A 23,713-nucleotide genomic window follows, 5' to 3' on the forward strand; every position below is an offset into this window, starting at 1 on the left:
ATACTGTATAGCAGTAAGTTCCTATGATTCGTTCATTCACACATATAGCCATGAATATACGAGTGTGTGTGTGTGTGTGTGTGTGTGTGTACGTGTGTGTACAAAATCTGCGACATGGAGGGCAAAGCCACTGCAGTGAGCTTAGGGTAAAGGAAATACATTTTTGTAATGTGTCAGAATAAAAGCTGATATTAGTAGGCCTTATAAATAGAGTTTACAAGGACTGGTATTAAAAAATAACCTTTTTTCTTTCAAGTATAAAACCTTGAAAAAAACAAGTAAAACTGAGCTGTAAAAGAAATAGTGTCTTGCAATCCCACCTCCTAGGTAAAGTTTTCTTTATATCCTTCAGACATTTTCATATATATGTGAATATATATATATATATATATATATATATACACACACACACACATATATAGCTTTCTCCATTGTTATTTTCAGTATTACTTTCTTGAAAACCAAACTGGATAATAGTATTCTGTGGTTTTCATCCTATATCTCTAACATGATCTCATTTATTATAATTATTGAATGGGATTCCATTTTATTGGTTTATCCTATTTATTTAATCCTTTATTGATGTACCTGTATGATTGGGTTGTTTCTACTAAAAACAATGTATCATGAAAAGTGGTCTGTCCCTGTTTGCACGAGCTGGTTATTAAACTGTCTCAGCTCCGAAGGTCCCTTTTACACTCAGCATCGTGATGCTCCCCTGATAGCTTCTGGGCCTGCGCAGGATGCTTTCTGTTTTCAGTGCCTTTATAGGCTCCACCCAGAGGGGCTGGAAGCAGGTGGGATGGGAGTGGGAAGGGCTTCTTCCAGCAGCCGTCACTTCAGCAGCTGGAGTTGGTTCAGTTCTTGCTGCTCCCTCCAGGAATCAGCCTGGTCCCCGTCAGAGGTCCTCCCTCAGAGGTCCCCCCTCAAAAGTTCCCCCTCAGACATCCTTCTTCAGACGTCCCCCCTCAGACATCCTCCCTCTGAGGTTACCACTCAGCTGTCCACCCTCTCAGTCCCCCCTCAGAGATCCCAGCAGCCGCCAGTGTCCCCGCAGAGGAAGAGGGCTCTCCACCCCAACTCTTCTGACATGCTTTCAGGTTCTGGACCTCAACCATTTCTCTTGGTCCCTCCATCACGTAGTCCCACAGAGGAAATTGGTATTCGAATTCATGTGCTTTTTCTGTTTTTATACATGGAGTTCTAGATACTACTGTGCTTGAGAAAGTAGACCTAACCAGTTCGTGTCTAGCTTCTGGCATCGTGTGTCAGCCCTTTTATGTGGCCCCCGTCAGTGCTTCTTCCACTGTCAAGGTGGCCATGCCAGACTCCTCATGGGCCCTTCCACCTGTGGCCGACCAAATACCCTCGTGACGTGGTACATGGGGTCACTCGCAGCCTCCCTAGTGATGGGGAAGTGTGAGTTAGTCCATAATAATAGAAAATAAAAATAACCCGAAATATTCAATAATTGGGGAATAGACCAACTTTCACTTTTGGAAAATTTTGATAACTGTCATTAAAAAAGATATTTCTCTGAATCTTAAAAAGCTTTGTGTTCATGTTTAGTTAGAAATACAGAATATATATGTGAAAACACTCAGAAATAAGAAATTTACCAAAAGATTAAATTGGTTATCTATAGGTGATGAAACTAGGGGATTTGACTTTCTTTTAACTTTTATGTATTTTCCATATTTTCTGAAATACCTATGTATTTCTTTTATAATGAGAGAATACAAAAATATTATATGGCCTGAGACCTTTTATTTACTGTGTGTTTAGCAATTTATTTTCTCTGTTGCAGGATGGCAAAACAGAAGAGAAAAGTTACCAAGGTGACAGGGGAAAAGAACAAAAAATTGAAGAAGGCGTCAGCAGAAGAGACACTGCGGGCACCTGAAGCCACACAAGGCACCAAGGAGGCGTGCCCCAAGGTAGGTGCATGCGGACGCGTTGGCCTTACCGCGTTTCCTCAGCTGGAGGGAGACTTAGGGGGTCGTAATGCTGGCATTGGCCGAGGTGACACAGAGGATGGAACAAGTTACACGTGGATATGCTCAGTGCCTTCTGAAAGCAATTCCAGGGCAAACGGGAATTGCAGTAAATTTGAGGTTGGGACTCCATGACTGTCTTCAGCCACCAAATCTACAGGCTGCTGTTTTGGGTATCTCCATGTTTTCAAGGGGGTTTTGATGGCTCAGTGGAGGCCCAGGGTGGCGAGGCTTGGAGCTGGGCCTGTGAGCTGTTCTCTGAGGAACGGGGGGGGCGGGCATAGCACGCCCAAGGCAGGGGGCCTTCACATAGTGATAGTGATACATGGGGCGTGGCCTGGGAATCCGCATGTAGGAATCCACATCTAAAAACGTTCCTATCTAGCGTGACATAAATCCGCCACAAAAATATGATACACATTTAACTTTGTTTTATGTAACCACTGACTTCTGAGTGTTAAAATTTTTCTCTCTGTTGAGCTGTCTTTGTAATTCCTAGTATGCAGTTGATCAAAGCAGCATAAGATAGTACGTTTTGACAAGTTATTCATCAAGAAGTCAAGTTTATTGGGCACACATCACGTAGTTCTCTGGCTGGTGGAGGAATGTTACCCACTGGTCGATTGACACGGGGTTTGGTGTTGTTTTGTTCCTGTTTCTCGACTGAGGCTGTGAGTGCTGAGTCGTCTTAGTCACATAAACAGGTGAACGAGAGTGGAAGTCCTCTTGTAGCAATGTTGCTTAATTCCTTGAACTCTAAGACTGTTATGTGAGTTTGGGCATGTTATCAACATTTATTTTGATTTATTTTTTATTATTTTTAAAATTTTTAAAATTTTAAAAAATTTATTGGGGTGACAATTATTAGTAAAGTTACATAGATTTCAGGTGTACAATTCTGTATTACATCATCTATAAATCCTATTGTGTGTTCATCACTCAGAGACAGTTCTCCTTCCATCACCATATATTTGATCCCCCTTACCCTCATCTCTCACCCGCAACCCCCCAACATTTATTTTTAGAGTGCTACCATTAAATACCAGCTTGCTTGGGTCCTTCAGTTCTTTTCAGAAGGAAGAATTGGAAGCCAACCGACTTGGCCAAGGTGCGTTGCTAACCGTCACATTCGCTCACTTTTACATCAGTGTTTCAAACTGTGCCTTTGTTTAGTGCCCCAGAGACTGTTTTGCCTTGGTCAGTGTACCCTAAAAAGTCAGGTGCAAGGTGACAGGTAGCCTTTCCCTCATAGAATACGGAAGGGCCGTTGTGCCGAGGGAGGGAGGCGAGGGGAGCAGGCCCATTCTGAGCCATTTCTCAGGACAGTTTTCTGCACGCATGTGCGTGGTATCCAAGCCCTGGGACTGGGCTCCCTGGGACCCCCATGCAAGCACCTTGGAAGTCTTGCCGTCCCTCAGGGTAGGTGAGCACGCCGGGACTCCATCCAGGTCGGCAGCTCTGCTGTGGGAGCTGGTGTGAACTAACCCGTCCATCTGGCCCCGGCAGGGCAGGGGCTCAGCTGTGCCTGGGGCCATCGCTCAGCTGCCACCACCAGGGTGTGGCGCAGCCAGTGGGCACCCAGGATCCTGACTTGCCGCAGGTACCCCTTTCCCTGTGTTCTCTTTGGCCAAGAACTCACAAGGTCTGGGGCCTCACAGGCACCTTTGCTCCTGGTTTCCCTGGCCTCCAGATCAGGAATCCTGGCTGCTTTTAGCAGCCTCCCGAGTCTTGTGAACACAGGAGGCTGTCAGCAAACCCGCTTCCCCAGCCGATTCCTGTTCTTCTCCCATTCTTACCACCTGAGCCCCGGTTGTGGCTGTTCTTTTGGTTTCCAGATCCCAGATGGAGACCAGTTTCTTCGAGTTAATTGAGCTCCCATTCGGTGGCCCAGCCCACCCCCATTCGTGCAGAACCTCAATTACACATGATTTTCTTGGGCCATTTCTGTTGACGCTTTCCTGCTTGCTAGATTCCAGTTTCTTTAAAATGAACTTCATGTGATCACCTTGGTGGTTTTTATTTTGTCGTACAACTCCCAGCTTCCTTTTTTCAGTGAGCTCTGCTTGCTGACCACTGGCATGACCCACCAAACAGTGTGGGTTTATGGTGATTGTAGCACAAGTTAAAATTTCTGCCCAAGATTGGTAGTGATGTTTTTTAAAGTGTGTGATTGTTTTCGTTATTGACACACGTTGATAAAAAGAAACTTGGAAAACAAAAGAGAAAAGAAGCAAGCATTTTGGTATGTTTCTCTCCAGTGTCTTTTGATGCCTGCTTGTTTGTTTGGTTTCTAACTTGGGGATCCTGGTGGCATCAAGTGCACTTGTGTTTGTCTTCCCCGCCAGAGGGGTGTTGAGGGTGAGAGGAGCAGGACGGGTGTCGAAGGGGCCCGCGGGCCAGGGCCCCGTGTAGGAGCCCCGACTGGCCAGCAGGGGGCGCAGCCCTGCCGCACAGAGCGAACCGGCAAGTCTGGACTCCCTTGCGTTTGGAGGATTTCCAGCTGTTGTCGCAGAGTTGGGGTCCAAGCTGGGGGCTTGTGTCCCGAAGACCCCTGGTGGTCTTGCTGGGGGGCTGGTCTCCCAAGGCATGGAGACGACTCTTCCTGGAAAACATCCTGGTCTCTGCTAAGAAAAATATTTCTTCACTCCCTCTGGTTCTCACGGGAAATTATGGAGAAGAGGTGCCAGGCATTTTTGAAAGGACAGAATGTTGACCGCTGCACCTAAGTTTAAGCAGGGTGGGCCGACGAAGCCCGGGGGGGCACATTCCTGTCACCGGGAGCGTATGGAAAAGTACTGTGCTATCTCGCCCACGACTCCCCTCTCCCCGTCCTGGAGGGACCTCTGGAATCCAGTGCATAATGAAGAAGCCTCTGTCCCCATTTGGGCCACTGTGTTGTCCTCCCGGAAATGTCCGTCTGGGGAGGCCTGTGGGTCACTTCCCACAGCACAAGCGCCCTGAACCTGTGCCAGGATGGCTGAACTATCCACAAGTGATGACACTGCATGGCCCCCCCCGGGGGGCCATGTTAGAGTCCTGCCCCACACTCAGCGGGCAGGGCTGTCTGCTCATCTCTGTCCCAGCTCCCACCGTGCGCGGTTCCGGGGCCTTTGTCTGGAATGGCTGCAGCCATCTGAGCTGCGCCGCTCACTGTCACTGCCCAGCGCCCAGTGCGCTGGCCGTGAACTTGAACTGAAGGAGAAGAGGGTGGTCAGTTTGTCCCGAGACAGCAGGAGCCCTGGTGACTTCCTCCGCGTCGTGGTCACCGCGTCTTAGCACCCTGCCTGTCCTGCAGGGAGGCCATTCACGGGGGTTGGGGGGAGGGTCCTGCTCTTCCCTCTCATGAGGGTGATGCCCCCACCTGTGCCTCCCCTTGTCACAGCTTCTCGGAACCTCCCGTGATCCTGCGCTCGGGAGCTGGACAGAGCTGGCCTGGCTGTGTCTCCAGGCTCCTGCCAGGACGAGCCTCCGACTTGACGGGCATGCGGGGGTGACATTTGGGGTGACACGAGCCCAGAGGGGCTGCTCACTCACGTGTGCATGGATGTTGGGGGCGGGAGGGGGTGTGTCTGCAGGCCTGTCTTCCCCCCCCCCCCCGCTCTCACTGAGGACCTACTTGGAATTTCTGTGCTGTCCTAGACCCTGAGCCACATGAGGAGAGACAGTGTCAACACGGCTGTCACCCCAGAGCCAGTCAGTGTCCTCCCGCTGTGGAGGGCACCTAGGCTGAGCCTGCCTCTGCGGGGTAAATGCCACCTCGCTGCCTGGAGGCGGGACGTGGGGGCCTGGGAGGGAGGGGGCTCGTTTGGCTGCGGGGTCAGCAGAACTGTCTCGGCATAAGAATCCCTTATATTTCCACTGCACGTTACTGTGCACGGCCTCCTGAGAGGCCGATGGGCCTAGGTGTGGGCACTGAGCTTCACAGAGGAGCCCTCCAGAGGTTGGGTCACCTGCACGGTCACCTGAGACTGGCACTTGCGTGTCCTGTCTCTGGTTACCTTTCCGAGCGAGGGACCTGAAGTGTCACCTGCCCAAGTCCCCTCTGGTAACTGGGCTGGCTCAGCTGGTGCTCGTCAACATTGCCAACCCCATGTAAGGAATATAGCTTCTCCTTTTTGGCACCTGCTCACACACTGTACATGCCGACGATGATGGGAGAAAGACCTCAGCCGTGTTGACCAGACAGTCCTACACTAGGAAGGACAGTCTGGAGTGCACAGTGACAAGTACTTTTGGAAGGAGGGTAACCCTGTTTTTCTTTTGGAATATAGTGTGCTCTCGTAGCCAGTTGGGTCCCAAGTTCCCGCTGTAGTCTGAAGCGTCCCGAGTGTTTTCATGGGCTTTGCTGAACCGGGACCCGTGGGACAGCTGGGCTGAAGGAGACCAGCGCTTTGCACCAGCGTCCTCAGGGGCACGGAGGTTGTTTATGTGGAGAGGAAGCAAAGCTACTCCGTATGGACCATCTTTTCTCCTTCCTGTGTAACCTTGAAGATCCAGTAGGAATTACATGGGCATGAAGCCTGCAGCCCTTCATAAAACCATCCAATGAGGCTGTGAACTTGGCGGCCTTGAGAATTTGCTCAGGGCCAAAATACTTCATACCAATGGTATTTTGCCTCAAGAAATATTACTGGTCTGGCTGTGGATTTTTTTGTTCTTAACCTAGTGGGGGTGGGGTTGGTAATCCCCAAACAGCTCCCTGGGAGGTGAAATGTTTTTCTTAGAATTTCCCCTCTCCTGTTGTTTTCATTTTCTGCTCTGACTGCTGAGTGCTAGGTTGCCAATCCTTGAGATTATAAATTGATAGACTGTAGGGATTCACAGACTGAGTACATTGTACATAGGAGAAATGGGAGGCCAGAGACCAGTGATTCCCCTTAGGTTCCAGCATTTACCCCTGGAAACAGAGTATCGGGTGTCTTTGTCTCATGTGTCCCTGTTTCTCTTGTTGCACACCCAGAAAGGGAATGGCAGTGGGAGGGTCTGCCCGGAGAATCTGATACAGAGTAACTCGGGCCCCAGGTGACTGCCCCAGTGTTCACTTCCTCACTTTACACCCAGCGGGGCAGCCGCCTTCTAGGTCTGCTAATCTGATGAGTGAGGAGCAGAATTTGTTTTAATTTATCATTTCCAGCTCACTAGTGAAACTGAGACACTTTTCAATTATTTATTGTCATTTGTCTTTCACCCGTGAGTTTCCTTATCATATCTTTTGCCTATTTTCCTGTTGAATTGATTGCCTTTTTTTAAACAAAGATTTTTTTGGGTATATATTACACATACTTCTGATTTGTTATCTTTCAAAGTTACTATTTTTCATAGGAGCTATTTTTTATAGGTGAGTTTTAAAATTCAATTTAGATTTTTTAAAATTGAGGTATAATTGACATAAACCATTAGTTTCAGGTGTGGCACAGCATAGTGATTGGAGACTGATAGACACACCAAACGACGTCAGTGTCCCTGGGTGCTTTCCTCGTGTGTGGGGCTGCTTTTTTCCTTAAGAAGCCCTTCCCTCTTCCACAAGTAATTATAAACGTTTTCATGTATTTTTCTCTAAATTTTGTAGTTTTGATTTTTATATTTTGTTTTTTAAACTAATTGAAATTTACGGTTGTGTCTTCTGTGACGTAGGAATCTGAGTTTATTTTTTTTCTAGGAAAAAGCTACAGTTGTCTCATATCATTTAGTGAATATTCTACCCTTTTTAAAAATTTTTAATCTTTCTCTAAATTTTCTTGGGTTTGCATTCTATTCTACTAATTGATTTATTCTCCTATTTTTTTGTACAGTGCTTGAAAAGTATACTTTGGTGAGGTAATGTAGTACATGATGCAGAATTCAGAGGAACCAAAGGATACCAGTGAGCTGGCAGGTGCCGGAGCCGCTCACACTTCCCGGTGCCAAATTGCCTCAGGACAGGATGGCCCCACAGCCTTCCATTTATGTGGGTTCCAGCTTCTGTGTACCCCTCATTTTGGGTCTGGAGATTCCTTACTCTTTTGTCAGCTCTTTGAGGCTTTATGGAAATTGTTGTTCTTTATGTTTTGGCCAGTCGTGTTTTTGGTTGCCATCCCTCTCTGCCCTCATCAGAGAGTTGGCCTAAATCAAATCAGGGGCTGGTAAATTTCCTCTGTCAGGGGCCAGCTAGGAAACACCTCAGGCTCCGTGGGCCACGTGGTCTCCTTCACACTGCCCAGTGCTGGCGGAAGCGGCCACAGCTGAGGTGGGCTCAGAGCGTTTCAGTATACTGTCACCACGTCTCAGCGTTCGCGTGGAGCGCCTGGTCAGAACTGTACCATTGGGGTACTCACTTTGATGTTTTCTTAAAGAATATTTATTTTTCAAACAACTGTAGCTACATAGTGAGTTGCAAACACATTACAGGGGGGTCCCGTGTGCCCTTTGCCTGGTGCCCCCATTGATAGTGGACTGTGGTATCAAAACCAGGAAATGGGCCCTGGGCCCCAGGCCGCACTCAAATTTCACTAGTTTTACCTGCATTCTTGTGTGTGTTTCTGTGCAGTCTCATCACAGGTGTGGGTAAGCACCACAGTCAAGATACAAAATATTGTCAGCACACATTCCCCTCGTGCCACCCTTTATGGTCATTCACCCATTGAATGAAGGACGTTTCCAGAGCTTTGCTTTTACAAGTAAAGCTGCTGCGAAGCTATACTTTCCTTTCTTTGGGGAAAAGGCCCAGGAGTCTTGTTCGGTAGTTTGGTACGTGCATGTTTAGTTTGTTGAGAAACTGCCAAAGTGTTTTCCAGAGTGGCCATCCCATTTTACCTTCCACGGTCGCACAAGAGACCCAGCCTCCCTGCGTCCTCAGTAGCATTTGGTGTATCACCCTTGTATTGCAGTCGTCGCAGTGCCCCCATTTGGAAGAGGACAGCCAAAACTGTCCCAGCAACCAGGAGGGGCCGGTTGGAGCTCTGCTCTCCCAGGCTTTGCTGATACTACATGCACTGGTTTCAGCAACTCGACAAACTGCCGATGGGGGGGTGGTTTCCTGGCTTCATGGTGGGGCCGTCCTGCCACGGCCCTTGTGTGCTGCCTGTGTGTGTCTGTCTCCAGGCGCTTTTTGGGGTGGCTGTCCCAGCCACTGCCCTGGGTGTCCTTCACAGGTAAGGGTGGAGGCGGGGCCATGGGCACACAGTCTCTTGGTAGGCCGGCCGCAGGCATGTGCTCCCCATCTCTGCGCGAGTTTTCTCAGCTCATTCGTTAAATCTGAAGAACTCTGGAAGAGTTGGAAGCCAAGCAGCTTTCCCACTGCCATGGAGACCCAGCAGTCCTCACTGGGGCCAAAGAGCACAGCCCCCCTTCTCCCCACCCCAGCTGTCCTCATGCCGACATCTAAGGCTTTAACTGCTGCTGTGGTCAGCCAGGGAAGCTGTCTGTGAGCTTTGCTGCCTTGCGGTCAGCAGAAAATAACTCAGCAAAATGCAGTTTATAAAAAGCAATGTTTATTATTTTTTTCTGAGTTATACATGACCAATGTTAGAGAGAGAGAGAGAGAGAGAGAGAGAGAGAGATCAGAAAAACAGAAGAAACCAGAATGACTAATTCTACCACCCTGAGATCACTCTGGTGTTAATATTTTGGAGTGTATCCTTCTCAGTATTTTTACAATCTATGTAGTTCCTCTTCCGTCTAGGAGACTACCCACGGCAGCCCTGGGCACTGTAGTGTTTGTTCTTGTTTTCAAGTATGACACAGAGAGAAAAAGATAGCTTGCGGTGGATTTAATTTCAGTCTCTTTGATCACTACCATGCATGGTCATTTTCCACATACATATTGGCTATTTGTTTTGCGAATGCCTGTATGTTTTTCACCAGTTCTGTTGCAAAGTTTAGCTTCTCTGTATTGATTTGAAAACACATTCTTTATACTAAGAGCTCATTGTCTTTCCTTTACGTTTCAAATACTTTTCCAGTCAAGTTATTTTTGTTTATGGCCTTTACCCTAAACTGCCGGTCCACCACCCGAGGCTGCAGGACCCTCCCCTCCATCCCTTCCCAGCAGGGAGCAGCTGAGCTCCTGCCCAAAGCAAAATGTCACTTGGCCTTCAAGCGTGGATTAGAAAATGCTACCCACTGTGCAGAGACACAGTAGGAAGCTGGCGCGGGTGCAAGAGTCACTCACACAGAATCGGACCCAAATTTTCACTAACCCATAGTGGGAGCCCCAGTCAAGAAAGAAACCCACAAACTTGTTTGGACCCATGGAATTCATCAGCTCTTCAACAGAGACAAATGCAAAACCACCCCACAGGGACTCCCAAGGAGAACGACTCTCGTGCAGAACGGTCCACAGTAGGAAAGCACAATGATGGGAGGAAAACCATCACGAGACTCAGCTGGTAAAATAGATGGCACTGTGCAGACCACAAGTCGGAAAACCTGAAGTCCTTAAATATGTGTAAGAAACTAGGAGAGATAATGGAAGAGTTAGCATTCTTTCCTTTACTCTCCAATATGAGAAACGAACAGGGAGAGTTGAAAAGGAATCAAATTGAAATACTAAAAGTGTGACCATGGAAATCAAAAACTGGGTGGACAAGTTAAATAGTAGGTGAGACACAGCTGAAGAGAGCGTTAGAAGCTGGATGATAGAGGTGAGGAAATACCCCGTAATATGCACAGTGAGGTATAGAGATGAAAAAATGTGAGAGAAGCTAAGAGATGAAAGATCCAACTTACATTTAATAGGAGTAAGGAGAGAATGGAGAAGATGGAAGAAAGGCAGCCTTTGAAGGAAATAATTGCTGGGAAATTTGTGAAATTGATGACTGTGTGTATGGAAAGAGCACATCCAGTCCCAAACAGAAGAAACAAAAGTACATTCATGCCTAGATACACAGTGTGAAACAGTAGAACATCAAAATGAAGAGTAAAAAGCTACCAGAGAGGTGAGGCTGACTAACTGGGAAGGAGTGGGAGGGAGGCGCCTGCTCACCGCTCCCTGCAGCCCAGCAGAGAGGCGTCCCTTTGGGTCCCACGGTGACTGTGCCAGTGCCCTGAGTGCTGGAGGCACTGACTTCTGGTCAGAGGCTGGTGGGGGCAAGGGACCTGCCTTTCAGCATGGGGAGCCCAAGTGCAGGGAACAACTTAGCTGCCTCATGGTGTTTCTACAAATCATGGCAAATGGTGAAGGATAGGACTGGTTACGTAAGCTGGGCTGGGAAATGTGTTTACTGGAAAAGCAACATTTGATGATGAGAATAGTTTCCAGAAGTTGTCAGGTGTCTACGAGTTTTGAAATTAGTACAGTGTTTTTTCAGTGTTCTTTCTTTAGTGGAAAACTAAGCTGGGGAAAAGATGAAAAATAAAATCTTTGTATCTTTTTTTCGTGAGACTTCTAGAGGACACACCGTGAAAATAAGACGATGCGGTGTCCCTGTCAGAGGCCGGACGATGGAAGCAGCTGCTTCCTTTCCAGGGGCAGCCCCGAGGAGCATAACTAGGTGACAGTAGGCTCTGCTGGGCCCCATGGGCCTGTCACCGGTGCAGAGACCTTTCCTCCAGGCCACTGATAGGATTCAGGGAAGAACTTGTCAACTAAATGTCACGTTTGTGTATTTTGGGGAGAGTTTCATCAGAAAAGGTCAAGAGCTGTCTCAGTAGTTCTGAGCTCTGCGTGTCCTGCGCCTGTCCCCAGCTGTCCTGTCCCCAGCTGTCCTGTCCCCAGCTGTCAGCAATGTGGGGTGATGAGATGACAGCGGCCTAGAGCAGTCCCGCCGAGAAGCGGGGAGGAGGGCGTGGCTCCTGGGCGTGGCGAGGGGCAGTGGCTCCGCCCCTGCGTCTGTGTGGCAGGCTCTTGGGGGACAGCCGTCGTCATCGTGGTCATCGTCATCGTTGTTTTCATGGCCCGGCCGTGCTCGGGACGACGGAGCGCTGGCCTGTGCCGACACACACAGGGATGCACACCGTGTCCCAGGCCTGGACACAGCGCCTGCTGTCATGCTTGCTTTTGTTGTCCCCGCCTTGCTCCGTGTTCAGGACCTGGTCACGGGAGCCATCTGTCAGAGCCGACATTGGCACCAGCAGCGTGTGGCATTGTCACTGTGCCTGGCTCCTTCTGGGTCGCGGTTACTGCCCGGCTGTGCCTCCCCATGGGTTGTGGAGGTGCAGCATGTGCTGCGGCTTCAGTACCCCCACTTCGTTGAGCTGCCCGACGCTGAAGGAGCAGGATGAGGGGGCACTGCCTCCAGGGGTTTCGACCGTGGACTCAGGTGCACACGAGCAGCGCCGTCGTGCATCCCCCACCCCAAGTAGGTGCCTCTCCACCATTCCACTCAGCCAGACCAGCCGTCACCTCTGCCGTGATGAGAGGGACCCTGCTGTTGTCCTCATGCTCCCATCCTCCTCACCTCACCTCACCCCTGCGACACTCCCCACGCATTTCCCTACGTGGGAGGTGGGGCTTCTCCCTGTCAGCAGAGCAGCCTGAACCTGCGGTGGCCTCCACCCCCCTCCTGCCCACCTCCGTTCCCTCTCCCCATGGTGTCCTCAAGGACAGATGGCGTCCCTCTTGCCCTCGCACAGGCTCATGACATGGGAGGCACTCAAAAGTGTGTTTTGCCAGACCCACTTCTAGGGTCTTCATTCTGACTGGTCTGGATTGTCCGTTGAGGCCTAGACATACCTTGGGGTCTGTGGGAAGAAGCCACTTGCCTGTCTTTGTTCAGAGAGGTCCTAGGAATGTCCCCATGTGTCTGTGCGCGTGAGCAGTCTGGTCAGAGTGCCCTATGGACGCACTGCATGCAGGGGCTCATGGGTGTCTGGTCCTTGGGCCTGAGGGTGGCGGTGCTGACCAGTGTCTAAGAACCACCAGAGGAATGAGGAGCCACCTGTGAGGAGGGAGGGGCCGCCTGCGGGGAGGGAGGGGCCCCTGGTGAGAAGTGAAACACCTTACTTCAGTGAGATGCACGTCTGCATTCTTGGAAAGGCTCTGCCTGCTGAGGAGTGAAACAGCATCAGATGATAAGGTTAAGAAAGGCTCCCCCCCGCCCCCCCTGCCCTTCCAACATCCAGCTCTTTTCGTTTTTCTGTACTTTTCCAGCCCTATAAGGACGTATCTTCCTGACACAGTCGAACTCTTTATGTTTCTGTAAAGACTCAATTTAAAGGCTCTCATTTTTAACATCATTGTGAAAAATACAGAAATACAGAAAAATACAGAAAACGTGGAAGATTGAGCAAGAGAAATGCTTGGTGTGCGCATATGTGTAATTGTTTCCTAAGTGTTTTTAAAAGCGTGTTTGGCTTTCCGACCTTCACATGTCACTTTATCACAAATAATTTGTGAGGCAACGAATGATTAAATTTTCACCGTGTTTTTAGTCCTTTTGCCATTTTTGAGCTTGAACTAAGTTTAGGCCGCCCGTCCTGTGGCTTTCCTAGAGGCTCGGGGTTGTCACTCCCTTGTCTAGCAATGGCCCCAGGATGCCGGGGCTGGGACTGTCCCCTTCTGTCTCGAGGAAAGTCACATGGCTGGTGGCAGCACCGGCCAGGAACCCTGGTCTCCTGAGTGGATCTCTGTTTCAGTGGCTGTTTTATTTCCTTCTTGGCTTTAAAGGGGAGCTCATGTCGTCTGTCTTGAAATTGCTGGTCATGGTGTAGACTGGCCATTTTGGAGCTGATGGGAAGTTTTGCCCCCGAGGTGCCAAGCGCCGATGTGTGTGGGCGTGCCCATCCAGTGGTTTTGCCTGGTGCTGCCCTGTCCTCTCATCTGCACGGCTGAGTGGTTCCGTCCAGGAACCGGTGCCTGTGAGTACACAGAACCGGGCGGCAGGGTGCTTCCTGTCCTGCCCTTTCTTCTGCCCAGGTCCTGGCTGCTCGAGGGAGCCTCCGGATTTATTGTTCTCATGAAGGGAGTGGACACCGCATCTGTTTAAGGAGACTTATTTCATTATCATGTTCACTAACATTTATCAGGAGTATTAGTCACTGACTCACAGACAACGTATGTAAGAAAGTTCTCTAGTCTGGGGTCTGAAACGCCGTAACGGACAGTGCAAGCCGAATATTTGTTCAGTCGTCTCCAGGTTATTTTGTGACGGCATGAGAAGATTTCCCAGGACGGAGGCTTCACAGCTGGGAAAACAGTTACCGCTTTGAAGCCGGTTTTCCCAGGCACAGAGCTCACGTCTCCCGCTGTTCGCAGTGTAAACAGTGTCTAGTTTAACTGGCCAGTCTTGTGGTCAGTTTCAGTGGCACAGGATGGCCTTTGCCCGTCCACGCTGCCCGTCCCCTCGTGACGCTGTGCTGCAGTGAGGCCAGTGCACGTCTCAGTGCCACTGTGACGGCAGGGCTGGTGGGACGGCACGCAGGCACCACGTACACGGCCCATGCCGTCGGCTTCCACATGCTCATTGGCTCCCGTTGGCTCGCAGATAACATCCTCACAGGCTGAGAGTAAGCGTGGGGCTGAGGTCCTGGCCCACCCCCAGCCCTCAGGTTTGGTCTGAATAACGCTGCCTCCCCGCCAAGCCTCTGTCGGCCCCCAGTCCTGCGCGTTCTTCAGGACTCAGCACAGTTGCCACCTACAGCCAGGCGCGTTGAGCCCCTGGGCCCCATCCTGGAGACCACTGTGACTGCGCCCCACCTGGCAAGGACTGCAGTGGGTGACTGTGGAATGTGGCAGGTGCCCAGCGCAGGGCTCCATGTGCAAGATGGGCTCGGCAAATGTTTTGGGAAGGAACCAAAAAGTGTGACCTAAGACTGAGGTTTACAGATATGACACGGAGGTCCCAAAATCCAGTGCCTTGGGGTAGAAATTTATTTCACAGTCCAGAGTGCGTGGCATGGCCGGGGCAGTTGATTTCATGGTTTGTTTGGGGACCTGGGCTCCTTTCAGTTCGTGTGCCCCCACCCCAGCTTCTGTCCCTGGCTGTGTGGTCAGAGGGCGCCCTCCCCTGTGCATGTGTTCGTTCTGGGGCAGGGGACAGACAGCTTCATCCTGAAGGAGAGGACCCGGAAGGTGTCGATGTGCCCTCACCCCTGCCTGCCGTCCTCCCCTTACTGTCCACCCATGTGGCTGCAGGTGAGGCTTGGGACTGTCATCTCCGCCAGGCAGCCAAGAGCCCGATCAAAACTTCTGGGCTCTGTTCCTGAGAGGACAGGGGGAGAGGGAGGGGAGAGCAAGCACGGGGGACATGTCTTTGTCACGGAGCTCAATTGGCCCACTTTCCAGGTCAGAGAGGAGGGCTTGTGTGTCAGAAGGGCTGGGGGCAGGCTTCAGGTTGCCAGCGTGGGTCAGGCAGGTTGGGCTCAGACAGCAGCTGGTGGGTCGTGACCTCGGGCACACGCTTCTCTCTGAGGCTATCCGTGCAGATAACACAAGTTTGTCACATAGGGTGGCCATAGCATGCCACATGATGTGTTAAAGTGGTTCACGTGGGGCCTGAGTAACTGCCTAGTGAGTGACAGCTGTGGTACTTGTGTGGTTTGAGAACCAGTAATATATGTAAACATACGTCCTCTTGGGAAGATGCAATTAACGTTTGTGTGGGTCGCACAGAAACTGATTTGAGTGAATTTCTACGTTTGTTGAAAGTTAGCAATTTTATGAACTGTTCTTCTGTTTACATACTGTGTTTCCCTGAAAATAAGACCTAACCATAAGATAAGCCCTAGCATGATTTTTCAGGGTGACATCCCCTGAATATAAGCCCTAATGTGTCTTTTGGAGCAAAATTTAATATGACTTGGTCTTGTTTTCAGGGAAACACAGTAGATATTATAAAAACCAGTGTCTGGCTGTGGAGTCAGCCCCACAGAAGCCTCCTGCGCTCCCCCACCCACGAGCTCTGTGACCTGGGGCAGGTGACACCTCTGTGCTCCAGGGTCACATCTGTGGAATGGAGGTGCTCACAGACCCGTCTCGGTGCCAGGAAGGGCACAGGAGACTGTACTCACGACAGACGGGCGCTCGGCGAGTGTCGCTGTGGTTAGTTTTTGATTAATAAGTGACAGTGTGCCCTGAAGCCTCGAAGTCCTGGACGTCATCCCAGGAGCCGAGCTTCTCGTAGCTTCATCTGCAATGTCTGCGATGCAGTTCAGCGCAGGGAGTGGAGCCCGAGGGGTGGTTTGTGTGTGGCAGCCTGCTCAGTCAAGGGATCCCACGGTGACCGTGTCCTGGGTGCTGAAATGTCACCCCAAGGCTGGGCAGCTGGGCTTTTCCCTTAAATAGACGTCGCGACTTCTGTCGTTCCACGTGCAGGGCTCAGGCCCTGGTTTTTCAGAAATAGCGGCTTTTGCTCTCATACTTTCTCCTGAAAGAAACCTTCAGCCCAGAGGATGGCACTCGTATCCTGGCCCAGTGTGCACGCTTACTTTTGCCTCACAGGCCGAAATGTTGTTTTCCCAAATGACTGGCATCCTGTCCGTTGTGAGCAGAGTTGGTGCCGTGGCCCCTCCGTGGTGGTAGATGGTCTGAGTGAGGGCACCGTGCCATTCCTGGGGACCAGACACGGGGCTTTCGGAATGTTTCCTTTCGGCAGCCACTTTAGTGCCCCTGCCAACTGCGTGTAGTATTGTCACCCCTTTCTGTATGGGGGTGTCTGTCTGCCTCGCCAGACTGAGTGGGCCGAGCACTTCCAGAGAGCAGGCTCGGGGGACCCAGGTCAGTCAAGATGTGGAAGATACGTGGGAAGTGTGTGCGAGCATGTGAGTGTGAGCACGTGTGTGAATGTGTGTGCACGTGTGTGAGCATGCATGTGTATATGTGTGCACGTGTGTGTGTTCGCGTGTCTGCGTGTGTTCCCACCCTGCCGGAGCGGCCTGGCCTTTGGTGGCGTCCCCAGGCATGAGTCTGGTTCTGCCCCATCGTGGTGAGCGTGGCTCCTGGCCCAGAGCCTGGCTGTGTGCCCTGCCGGCCAGGGCGCTGCCAGCACCAGTGTGCTTGCCGTCTAGGTCCAGCCCTGGCCAGGGCGAGAATCAGGTTTTGCTAAGCAGCTCTGTGTCCCCGGGTGTCCGCTGGTGCCGGCCGGACACTGGAGCCGCCAGCGCTCTCGTCCTGTTCTCCCTTGTGACATGGTTGCCGCCAGCATGTCTGAAGAGGGAGCGTGAATCTGTGCCGAGGGTGGAGGCTGGAGGCTGAAGAGTTCCTGCGCGTCTAAACTGAGTTTCTCGTCGTTTGTACTGTGTGAGAAAGGGGCTCAGACACGTCCTGTCCTCACCACCTTCACACCCTCCTCAGCCGCAGCCCCCACGCTGTCACTTTGTCACCTAAGCCATCTGAGAGCTGTCTGAGGTTTACAAGCTTACGGAACAGACTAGATTCAGGAAAAACAAGTACGGGGCACCGTGCTTTGCAAACAGGCATGGCGTGCTCATGGCAAGTGGGGCACTGCTGGAGTCACAGGTGGTGGTGATTAAGCCAGGAGCCCTGCGACTGTGCCCTTGGGGACTGAATGACCTGAGTGGTCATTCACTGGGGCCACTGGCAGCGAGGGAGCCCGGCGTGGACTTCGCCCCTCGACTTGGGGCGCGTCCAGCTCCATCGCGAAGAGAAGGGAATGCATCTCTTGTGGGCGGGTCCTTTCCTCAGGAGAAGTCACTTGTAGAAAGTTATGTCTTATTTTCTTTCTCAGTTTGCTTCTATTCGTTCCTGGCAGATTAAACTGTACTGAAGACTTTTTAAGGCAAAATTGTATGCTTCTGGAATGTAAGGGAAGCAGGAAGTCAGAAGATTTCCGGGTGTGTGTGGGTGATGAACTAAGCTACGCTTGATGGGGCAGCTGGACGAGGAGGGGCTCCATCCCTGAGTGACCGTCCACGGGAGGGTCCCCGTGGGACTGTGGGATCACAGCAGAACCTGGGTGGCCACAAGGGGGGAGCGGGGAGCCCAGCTCCCAACCATGACAACGTCCCACAGGTGCCGTTCTGAGGGACTTAGGAAATGCTTCTTCCTGGATTGAGCTCGAGTGCTCGGGGTCGGGGTGGCACAGGTGGCTTCAGGACAGGGGCTGCTTACCCCACCTGGAGGCGGTGTGGGGAGCCGCCTGCTTCCATCCTCCCTTGGCGGTTACTGGCGGCATTCAGTCAGTTCCTCAGTGGCTGTTGCACTGAGGCCTCTCCTCAGGGCTTCACAGTATGGCCCTGGCTCCACCAGCGTGGTGGTGGGGGGGGCACAACAGCGGCTTTGGACCCGTCTCGGGAGTATTTCCCCACACTTCGCTGCACTCTGGGTTGGAAGCGTGTCACTAGATCTACCACACAGCAAGGGCGTGGGTGTCAGATGGGGGCTCTCGGGGCCCAGCGTTTCCTCAGAAGTGTTCGTAGCAGCTGACAGCCCAGCAGCGGCGAGAGTTTGCGGTACGCCTGTGTCCTGAGAGCACTGGGACTTGTCAGGCTCCCTGAGGAAACTCACCCCGTGTGTGCAGGCAGCGTCGTGCCCGGGCTCCTGTCGCTGGCGTCTGTGCGCTGAGAGGCAGTCTGCGCACTCCCTGTCCCGGCGGTGTCCTGTGTCGGCGCGGCGCTCAGAGCCACTGCCACCCGCTGCGACACCTTAGCCGCAGCACAGGCTCCCCCCTGCCCTCCAGACCCAGAGCCCTCACACCGTCCGTCCGCTGGAGCTGGAATGTCTGACAGTGGACTCCAAACCCCTCTGTCCAGAACCCAAGGCCTTGCTCCCACGGGGATGATGGCAGCATCACTGCTGCGGTGGCGCAGGCAAAAGCCTGGTTGATTCTTTTTTCTTTATTGTGTCAAATACACACAACATGAAATTAACCACTGGAGTCATTTTAAAGTGTGCACCTCAGGGGCCTTAAGTCCAGTCACACTGTGGTACAGCCGTCACCACCATCCGTCTCCAGAACTTTCATCTTCCCAGATTGACTCTGTCCCCAGGAAACACTCCCTCCCCTCCCCTGGCCTCTGGCACCACTGTCTGCTTCCTGCCCCTGTGATGTGACTCCTAGGCACCTCACAGAAGTGGGATCACACAGTGTGTCCGTTTCTCCTGGTATTTATCCTTGGCTCCCCTTTCTCTCACATCCCCTGGGACCCAGCCCACGAGGGGGAAACCACATCTGGAATCGGCCTGCTTCTCAGCACCTGGCTCCCATCCTGGTCCAGCCCTAACTCGAGTCACCTGGCGGCTCTGCTTCCTCCTCCCTCAAGTTTGTTCTCAGTGCCACCCACGGGCACTCACTCAGTCGGCCCTTGGGATGGAAGTCACTTCCTGTCCCACAGATGTCCCACTCACGACTCTCCAGTGGCTCGTCCTGGTTTTCTATCAACAATTACAGTTCAGAGTCAGACTTTCACTTGCCCCTTTTTATTTCTCTCTCCTTCTGTAGCTGTCCTTCCTTAAGTCGAGGAAACTCCTCTCTGTTCCTAGTTTTCTGTGAGTTTTTGTCATGAATAGAGGTCGAGTTTTGTCAGATGCTTTTCCCCCGATCCATTGTTCTGATCGTGATTTTTCTTCTTCAGCCACCATCGTGCATGATACTGACTCATACCTGAATATAGAACCGGCCTCGCCTCCCTGGGATGAACCCCACATGGTCACGGTGTGGAATGATTGTATATGAGCCGCATTCTATTTGTCAGTATTTTGTTGAAGATTTTTGCGTCTAGATTCATGAGGGGTGGTGGCCTGTAGTTTTCTCTTTTTTCTGCTGCCTTTGTCTGGTTTCAAATCAGGGCATTTAGTGGTAATTCTTCTTTAACTGTTTGGTAGAATTTGCCAGTGAAACCTCTGGGGCTGGAGATTTCAGGACTTTTTAAATTATGAATTCGATTTCCTTAATAGTTACAATGCTATTCAAAGTATTTGTTTCCTATGAGTTGTATGTTGTGAAGTTTGTGCTTTCTGAGGCCTTGGTGTATTTCCTACGTTTCTTTTTATAGTTTTATGTTCCATGCAGATATTTTCAACTTTGACTTTTGTTTCCTCACATGTGATGAGCACAGCTGGTTGTTTTTTTTTTTTTAAAAGACTTTATTGGGGAAGGGGAACAGGACTTTATTGGGGAACAGTGTGTACTTCCAGGACTTTATTCCAAGTCAAGTTGTTGTCCTTTCAGTCTTAGATGTGGAGGGCGCAGCTCAGCTCCAGGTCCAGTTGCCGTTGCTAGTTGCAGGGGGCACAGCCCACCATCCCTTGCGGGACTCAAGGAATTGAACTGGCAACCTTGTGGTTGGGAGCCCACTGGCTCATGTGGGAATCGAATTGGCAGCCTCGGAGTTAGAAGCACGGAGCTCTAACCGTCTGAGCCACCGGGCTGGCCCACAGCTCGTTGTTTTAAGGTCTGCATTTTATATTCCAGCATGAAGTCTGTGAGTTTGCTTCTGCGTCTGCTGTGTCTGCGGTTTTATTCACGTAGCTGCTGCTTTCGCTGCTTACCAGGCTGACTTTCACTGCTTCCTGGTCACTGCCTTTGAAAGTTATTTAGGGGCGTTTCCGAGGCCTGGGATGGCTGTGGCATCTCCAGGAAGTCTCTATTGGCTCCTGCCAGGTTTCTGGGGTGCAGCTAATGAGGACCAGCTCACACCTTGTCCAAGGCTCATGGGCCCCCACAACGCCCCATAAACTGTTTTCTTTTTGTCCCCGTCACAGGCAGCCCTTTGTTCCTGAGTACCACGGGCGTCTGTTCTCTAGTCTGCTATAAGTGTGGGTGTGCATCTGTGTGTGTGCACATGCACACGTGTACTTGGAGGGTTGGGGTGAAGGTGATGGGGGCTCAGGCCACCTGGACATCAGGTGGCAGCCCCAGGTGCAGTTCTGTGTGCTTCAGCTCACGGTGGGGAGGCGGCATGGACAAATGCCCCAGGACCTCCGTGGCTCTGGCACTCAATCACTTACCTCCCGTTTCGAGCTCCTTCCAGAAATCGGTCTGGGAGTTCCCCCATCCTTTCTGATTTTCTATGCTTTTACAGTGTTGAGCTTTATGGTGTCACTTGATCTGGCCGTTTCTGCTGTTGTCAGGGATGGGCAGCTCGGGATTCGGGGACCTGAGTGGCTTCCTAACGGATTTGGCGATTGCCCTGAAACCAGGTCTTCCAGCTCAGCGAACGCCGAGCTGCCCTGGGAGAGGGAGTTCTGGACTGTGACTTTGAGGGCCAGAAAGAACCTTGTGTGTTTTACTCCACTGGCCTCCACCGGCCACCGGCCATTGTGTCTTGCTGGGCGTTTGCATTCTTGAGTTAGCAAAGAAAAGGCTGTATTGTTTGCTAACGACGGACTGTTCTGAGCAGGGCCCCTGAGCAGGGCCTGTCTGGGGGGTGACGTGTCTGGGGTGTGACGTCTTCCTGTGTGGGGAAGCAGTTTATTGTGACTTCCTCGGAAGAGCCTGAGTCTTGGGGACCCAGCCTCACCTGTGTTCCAGGTGATGGCTCAGAGACACTTGAGGTTTGAGGACGAGCTGCCGGGGTCCATGTAAGGAGCTTCACGCAGACCCTTGTCGTCGGTGCTGTGGGGACAGCGGAGGGACACGGGACAGCCCCCCAGGGGCAGGAAGTAGCCCACACGGCAGTAGCCTTCCAGGCCCAGGCCGGGAGGTACTTGGTGTGAAAGGTCATTCCTCCTCGTCAGTGGGTCTTCCTGTTGAGAAGCAGTGATGCCTGGGGGGAACGGGCATGTTGCCTTTTCGGACTCTTGCCAGGACTCCCTACGGCTGAGGCTGATTTCTTGTGATAAGTTTTAGACTGAGATCATCCCTCTATAAAGGCTTAGAATTACACTCAAGTTTGGTGCACTTTTGTGTTCTGTTGGCTTTTAAAATCTTTGTTCCCAGGCGAGCTCCCCCACCCACTGGACAATGGCAGAAATCAGATCAACTCAGAGCAGCTGCTGTTTTTCTGGGTGTGACAGCTAAGGCTGCAGGCGTGTGCACAGGCTCGCGCCCGCCAAGTGGTCTGTGTGTCGGCTCGGGGACCATCCGTCAGGGGACATCCCAAGCCTCTCAAGCTTTTCCCAGGCCTTATGTCCCTGGAAGCTGGTGATGTGTCTGTCTCGGTGTCGAAGGGCCCACCAGGCTCTGATGGACAGGGTGCCCCAGCCCTCTGGGAACCTCCCCCCTGCGGGCTGACTGTCTGGGCTGCAGCTGCCCTTCCAGGGGCTGTGGGAGGTGTCTGTGGGCCAGCCAGGTAGGTTAAGGCACCCTAACGGCTTTGAACTGGAGGTTGTGGGTGCACAGAAGCTGGGACATGGTGCGCGGTTGACAGATGACAGATGACACCGCCTGCCTCCCCCCTTTCTTCCTCTGCTTCTGCTGAGCTGGCTAGCTGACTCCTCACCCGCCCAAACTGGGAAGGCAAGGAGCTAATTAAATCTGCAAACAGCCCCAGTGCTGGCCTCCGGAAGGAAGGCACTCACTCGGCAGGTATTTCTCAGTTGATCAGTCAGTTCAAGAAGCGAAAGCTTTCCTTCCCTGGTCTCAGCCGGTGACCACAGAAGGGAAGATGCAGCGGCGACCTCAGCGGTCCCAACGTGTCACCACCTGAGCGGAGGGCTGGGGACGTCTGTGCGTCTGCTGCTTGCAGCAGACCAACATGTTTCATCACCTTCCAGTCTCTCATGTTTTTCAGGAAGCACTTCATCCCAAACGTAAACTAAATAGAGACAAAGTGACACAAGAATGGCTCAAACAATAAAGCCTGTTTTCTGGGTGGTGCGCACACCGCCCAGTGAGCGTGTCCTGGAACAGGACAGAGCCAGCAGGGTGGCGGTGCACCCACCTCTGTCCTGCACTGCTGCCTTCTGCCTGCGTCCCCCTGCTGCCGACAGCTGGCGAGCGGCGAGGTGGGCTCACCCAGCACCCAGTAGACGGCCGTGCAGGTCTCCTCAGGCCTGACAAAAGTCCCAATGGCTGGAGCTGGCCTTTGTGGCTTTATGAGCCTCCAGGGCACGAATTAGTGAATTCAGCTATAATTTTCATGGAAGTTCTTTTCCTCTATTTTCAAGTGAAAAGCATATCACAAGACACCCCAGATCATTAGTTCCTACTGTGGAAAAGAAAAGAAAGCTTGAATTTCTGGGCAGTAAGTAAAAAGAGAAAACTTTGGTTAGAAGGCTTCCAGTAACTGTTGGAAGGTGGCTTCTGGGCCTCCAGCAGGCTCAGACCTCTCCATTTTCAGGGGGCGTGGCTGCTGGTGACCTGCTGGCAGAGGGGAGGGCCACCGTGGTGGGAAGGAGCAAGTCAGCCTGTCACACAGTGGCACCTACTTCAGAGGCACTGCTTTGCATCCAGGTAAGGGAGACCAGCTAGGAAGAAATGTGCCTGAGTGATTTCTTTTGAAACAACAGCTTTATTGAGATATAACTTACCACACACTCCTCCTTTTTAAGTGTGTACGTCAGTGCTTCTTAGTACATGCCCAGTATCTAATGTTGGAGTGTCTTCACCCCACACCCCCGGCCCTGTCAGCGGTCACTCCCCGTTCTCTCTCCTGGCCCCTGGGAGCCACGCATGGGCCGCTTCCTGTGGTGTGGCTCTGTCTGTGGGGGCGTCTCGTCGACGTGCATCCGCACACTGGCCCTCCCGTGCTGGCTCTTCTGCGAGTGTGTGGCGTGTGTCAGTGCGCCAGTCCTCGTGGCCGAGCCACGTGCCATCCTTCTGTGTGCACCCCCATCACTGCGACGCGTGTGCCGAGACCAGAGCATGTTTCCCACAACCTCAGGGCCTTTCCCAGTCTCAGGAGCAGAGCGGTGACATGGCCCAAGTACTCGCCTGGAGTGTTTTCCCTGGCAGGCCACCCTG

The 23,713-nt window shown here is 51.9% G+C and overlaps 1 protein-coding gene across 1 annotated transcript in view; it reads left to right on the plus strand.

Moving 5' to 3' along the window:
* Positions 1-1,830: 1,830 nt before the first annotated feature.
* C24H7orf50 (chromosome 24 C7orf50 homolog) overlaps positions 1,831-23,713 on the plus strand; it is a 92,808-nt gene continuing 70,925 nt past the window's right edge. The window contains exon 1 of the mRNA XM_033095638.1: positions 1,831-1,937. The gene's annotated coding sequence lies outside the window, so the exon portion shown is untranslated. The remainder of the gene's footprint in view (positions 1,938-23,713) is intronic.

Source organism: Rhinolophus ferrumequinum, chromosome 24 (assembly GCF_004115265.2).
Source record: "Rhinolophus ferrumequinum isolate MPI-CBG mRhiFer1 chromosome 24, mRhiFer1_v1.p, whole genome shotgun sequence".
In the NCBI taxonomy this organism is placed as follows: domain Eukaryota; kingdom Metazoa; phylum Chordata; class Mammalia; order Chiroptera; family Rhinolophidae; genus Rhinolophus; species Rhinolophus ferrumequinum.